Here is a 6,088-nt window from a genome sequence, read left to right on the forward strand (position 1 = left end):
GGAAATTGAGGTCTTTGCCACCAACATAGGCCACTCTACTCCACTACTTCCAGGTCACCTAATAGCCACAAGGTCACCATGACCACTCTAGCTGGCTTCTGAAAGACGTAGGGTAACACATGGTCATGATTAGAGCATTGACCAGGACTGGGCTCACCTGGTCTCCCCATGGGGCAAGGGTCTGCTCCAGAGCCCCCCAGCACCTGTGTAGGCCGGAAGGAGGGGAGCATGTTTAGGAGCAGAGTGCACTCTGTGCCCACAGGGCTGCTGCCATGTGGTCTTGGCTTTCTGAGTCTGGGTGGCAGCCATGTGGCCCCCACACTCAATTCAGAAATCCTAGGCCCACCCATTTCCAGTCCACACTGCCTCCCACTGCTCGGGGGCTTCCCTTCTCATCACCCCGAGTGGCTGTTTGCATCAAAACTTCCTAGAAAGCTGGCTCCTGTGTCTACTGAGGAAGGCAACAGGTGGAGCTGCCAGGTAGTGACTCAGAGGGACCCACAGTTTTGGGGAGATGGCTCTAGGCCAGGAAGCCTTGAACTTGGGCCTGCTTGGTCAGGATGCATGTCCTCTCCCCAGGAGACTCCCCTCCCGAAATGTCCTCCAGGTCTGCCCATGGAAGCTGGTCAGGCTGGTCCCGCATGGAGCAGGGATCAAGTACCCACACATGCGTGGCCTTGGAGCTATGTGCAGAGGTGGTGTGCCCAGGTGTGTGTCTGCTTCTGCAGCCAAGAGTGTCCTGAGCAGAAGCCTGCTTTTGTAGATAGCTCTGTGGTTTCAGAGGGCTTCTCAGGTGGTACTAGTGGTAAACAGCCCACCTACCAATGCAGGAGATATAAGACATGCGGGTTTAATTCCTGGGTCAGAAAGATCCCCTGGAGAAGGGCACAGCAACCCACTCCAGTATTCAAGCCTGGAGAATCCCATGGACAGAGGAGCCTAACGGGCTATAGTCCATAGGTTTGCAAAGAGTCAGACATGACTGAAGCAACTTAACACACACTCTGCATATCAAATCAAGAACCAAACCAAAACAAGACAAAAATAAGCAACCTCTGTGGGACAACTTGGTGAATCTGCCAGGTTTACCTGGCAGTACCTTGGATGGCAAAGCCCTCTTCTGTTCTGCCTGCCATCTGATTACATGTATTCATCCCTCCCATGACCTGTTTGAGGACAGGTAATCTTGTCTTCATCCGAGTTGACTAGGATCTCTATCTAAATGTTTCTCACCCTCTCTACTTTTCATCTGAACTACTGCAGCCCAAGTTCGGGCCTTAATTGTCTGGCCTGCCTGCTAAGTGGTCTCCCTGCCTTTAGTCCTTGTTGTTGTTGATTAGTTGCTAAGTAATGTCCAACTCTTTGTGACCCCATGGATTGTAGCTCAGCAGGTTTCTCTGTCCATAGGATTTTCCAGGCAAGAATACTTCAGTGGGTTGCCATTGCCTCCTCCAGGGGATCTTCCCAACCTGGGATTGAACCTGTGTCTCCTGCATTGCAGACAGATTCTTTACTGTCTGAGCCACCAGGGAAGTCCTGCCTTCAGTCCTGCTCCACTGAAATCCATCTTCCCCACTGCTTTCTAAATAACACATCATGTTGCCCGCATCATCTTTCTAAATGACAGATATAATTGAATCACATTCCAGCTCAAAAATATTAAACACTTCTCTGTAGCCTATAGATAAACTCCAAAAGCCAAAATACTCTACAATGCACTCTATCATCTGACATCAGTATAACTTTCTTTCTCCCCAGGTGGCTCAGACGGTAGAGTGTCTGCCTGCAATGAGGGAGACCTGGGTTCGATCCCTGGGTCGGGAAGATCCTGTGGAGAAGGAAATGGCAACCCACTCCAGTACTCTTGCCTGGAAAATCCAATGGACGGAGGAGCATTGTAGGCTACAGTCCATGGGGTCGCAAAGAGTTGGATATGACTGAGAGACTTCACTTTCACTTCCTGTCTAGTGCTACCCCAGCTCATACCAACCTTTTCTCTCCCCATTTAAAGTCTGAATGCTTTAAACTACTGTGACATTTGTGCTCAGATTGTCCCGTTGACCTGAAAAATCCTCTTCCTTGCAGTAAATAACAACTAACATTTGTATAACACATTATCGTTCCTGGAGAGAGGCTTTCTGATAAACACTCATTTGAGAGCTTCATGTCAGTGATTGGGTTTTGATGCATCACTTATTTGCTGTGTAAACATGTGCAATTTATTTAACCTCTAAAAGTTTCTGCTCTTTAAAAAGAAGTTAATAATAGTGTCTCATCTCCTAGGCTTGTTTTGAGGACTAAATGAATTAATACACTTAAAGCCTTTAGAACATTGCCAGACACACAGCACACACTGAATGGGGGTTAGCTGTTATTTGTTGTCTTCACAACACTCCCACTGTTAAACAACAACTAGCCCAAAGTCTCAGGAGTTAAGACTTAGATCTTCCCACTCTAAAGCTTAGTCAGTGGATTTTGCCTAGCATATTGCTTTTCCCCCTAGTGAAAACCTCACTCATTCTTCACAGACCCAGCTCAAGAATCACCTTCTCTCATCTATGTGACCCAAGGACACACCCAATGTATTTTACTGAAGATGCCATTGATTGTAAGATGCACCATTGTTTTGTGTGTGATTAAGAAGAAAAAGAAACCTACCAATAATAATTGTGAGACACTATCATTTGTAAGATGTAGAAGGCAATGGCACCGCACTCCAGTACTCCTGCCTGGAAAATCCCATGGACGGAGGAGCCTGGTAGGCTGCAGTCCATGGGGTCGCTGAGGGTTGGACACGACTGAGCGACTTCACTTTCACTTTTCACTTTCATGCATTGGAGAAGGAAATGGCAGCCCACTGCAGTGTTCTTGCCTGGAGAATCCCAGGGATGGGGAGCCTGGTGGGCTGCCGTGTATGGGATCGCACAGAGTCGGACACGACTGAAGTGACTTAGCAGCAGCAATGAAACAAGGTACAGGTGTGTGTTTATGTCATCCAGTCATGTCTGACTCTTTACAACCCCATGGACTGTAGCATGCTGGGCTCCTCTGTCCCTGGAATTCTCAGGCAAGAATACTGGAGAGGGTAGCTATTCCCTTCTCCAGGGGATCTTCCCAACCCAGAAGTCAAAACCTGGTCTCCTGCATTGCAGGCAGATTTTTTCTTTTTACCATCTGAGCCACCAGGGAAGCCCAAGGTAACCCCTCTCAACTGGGTTTAGGTGGACAGCTGCACAAGTCCCTAATGAGCACATATACACTGCATTATAATTAGTTGTTAACAAGGCTGCTTTCCCTGCTAGATATGAGTACCTTTAGGGTAGGAAATGCATCTTACTTACTTTGGTGTCCCAGTGCCTAACTCTGCGCTTGGCACAAGATAGATATTCAATAGCCATTTGCTTAATATGCTTTGAAATTCTCATATAAGATCATATTAGACACTATGAGGACTACACTGAGACTAAAAGGTAAGTGACAGACTTTGCATAATAATAAAACTTCATTGACCCAACAGTTTGACCAGATATACCTTGGCAAATTTGTCTTCCTGTTTTAAGGTGCAGAAAAATGAATGACACCATAGCATTCTTCCTGTATTGCCACTACCTTCCACAAGAAACAGGGATGTTACCTGCTGGGAAGTATTGTAAACACATATGCATCTTTTATGGGTTCTCAAAGACAGATGGCCCTTTTGCCATCAAGAAAAGACTAACAATATTCCTAATGGTCTGAAGATGTCTATTTTTAAATTAAAGAGGATAAAGAAAATGTTCATCTCTACATTCTTTGAGGATATACCTATTCTTTTGCTTTCTTTCCCTTTTTCTGGAGGGTTTGAATGACCTGCCTTTTAAGGTTTAAAAATAAGTGCCCAGACTTGGCTTTGAAATACTTCAAGAGTACAGAATTACATGAATCCCAGATTCTATAAAGATTTTAGCTACACTGTCATCCCTACAAACACTGTGACTTATGTCATACCTTCAAAAACATTAGCAGTAGTGTTTTTTTCCTTTTCTATATCATTCCATTAATCTTTCAAAGAAAAGAAAGTTTCAAATGGTGAAAGAAAGTTGCTTTTGAAATTGAATCTTTTGATCTTAAGCATGCATGTACAGTGCAAACTAGCAGTCCAGGGAAACAAACTGACCCACCTGGAAACACAGTGAAGACGAACTTCCTCTCCACCTAGAAGGAAGTCTTTAAAGGGGTTCTTGGCTGGCTTCCTTAATGACAGAGCAACAACCATGATCATTGATTCTGTTTAGTCTCTCTCTCATTAGTTGTATAAAACCAAAGGGAGCATACAGTGGATGGTCCATGTAACACTACATGTGTGTGGTTGCTTGCATTCTTCTTCAAAGACATGGGTGTTCTTTGGGCATGTGACCTTGCTTTGTGTCATATAACCCTCTAACCTTGGGCTCACTGACCATGAGACTGCTCTAGCCAAAGCCAGTGAGCCATAAAGGGAGAACATAAGCCCATGAAGTGGCCTGGCATAAGAACCCTACCCAAGAGGACTAATCCAGATTGCTTATTGATTGGTCAACCTGATCAGATCATTTATCTCGAGGAACTTTGATTATGAACCAGAGAGAAGGTATTAGAAACTGAATCTGAAAAAATGAGTATGGACATGCGACTAAAGCAGCGTACAAAAGCTTCTACTTCAGAAGAGAGAATAGGATGACTATATTGTGGGACCTCACTGGCTGTCCACTGGTTAGGACTCTGAGCTTACAGTGGCCAGGGTAAAGGTTTGATCCCTGACAGGGGAACTAAGATACCACATGCCAAGTGGCAAGGCCAAAAAGTAAGTAAGTAAGTAAATATCTAGGTCCTGCTGCTGCTGCTGCTGCTGCTGAGTCGCTTCAGTCGTGTCCGACTCTGTGTGACCCCATTGACGGCAGCCCACCAGGCTCCTCCGCCCCTGGGATTCTCCAGGCAAGAACACTGGAGTGGGTTGCCACTTCCTTCTCCAATGCATGAAAGTGAAAAGTGAAAGTGAAGTTGCTCAGTAAGTGTCCGACTCGTTGCAACCCCATGGACTCTGCAGCCTTCCAGGCTCCTCCATCCATGGGATTTTCCAGGCAAGAGTACTGGAGTGGGGTGCCATTGCCTTCTCCATCTAGGTCCTGCTGCTACTGCTGCTGCTAAGTCGCTTCAGTCGTGTCTGACTCTGTGCGACCCCATAGTTGGCAGCCCACCAGGCTGCCCCATCCCTGGATTCTCCAGGCAAGAACACTGGAGTGGGTTGCCATTTCCTTCCCCAATCTAGATCCTAGGTGTACTTTAAAAAAAAAAAAAATATATATATATATATATATATATATATATATATACATGGGAGGGGGCTTCCCTTGTGGCTCAAACAGTAAAGCATCAGCCTACAATGCGGGAGACCCAGGTTCGATCCCTGGGTTGGGAAGTTCCCCTGGAGAAGGAAATGGCAACCCACTCCAGTATTCTTGCCTGGAAAATCCCATAGACGGAGGAGCCCAGTTGGCTATAGTCCATGGGGTCGCAAAGAGTTGGACACGACTGAGCCACTTCACTTCACTTCATATATATGTGACCATGTCATTAGAGCTGCTATTGTTTCCTACAAGGCATTGCTCAGAATTACTGTTTTATATGAAGCTTGAATTTTCTGCTATTGAGACATTTTCCTGTTTCTTTCTTAAAAAATTTTTTTGTTGTTTTTGGTTGCGTTGGGTCTTCATTGCTGCAAGCAGGCTTTCTCTAGTTGCAGTGATCGGAAGCTACTCTTTGTCATGGGCACCAGCTTCTCATTGCGGTGGCTTCTCTTGTCGCAGATCACCAGCTCTAGGCACCTGTGCTTCAGTAGTTGTGGCTCATGGGTTTAGTTGCCCTTCAGCATGTGGGATCTTCCTGGACCAGGGATCTTGTCCCCTGAATCATCACGTGGATTCTTAACTGCTGGACCACTAGGGAAGCCAATTTTCTTGTTTCTTTACTTTGCTTGTAGTCTTTATGTTTAAAAAACCTTTTAAAATTAAAAATATGGTACTCTGAACAAACTTCAAACAATAAAGAAATTTATGTTGGAAAACTTATG

This window comes from Ovis aries, chromosome 12 (genome assembly GCF_016772045.2).
Source record: "Ovis aries strain OAR_USU_Benz2616 breed Rambouillet chromosome 12, ARS-UI_Ramb_v3.0, whole genome shotgun sequence".
NCBI lineage: Eukaryota > Metazoa > Chordata > Mammalia > Artiodactyla > Bovidae > Ovis > Ovis aries.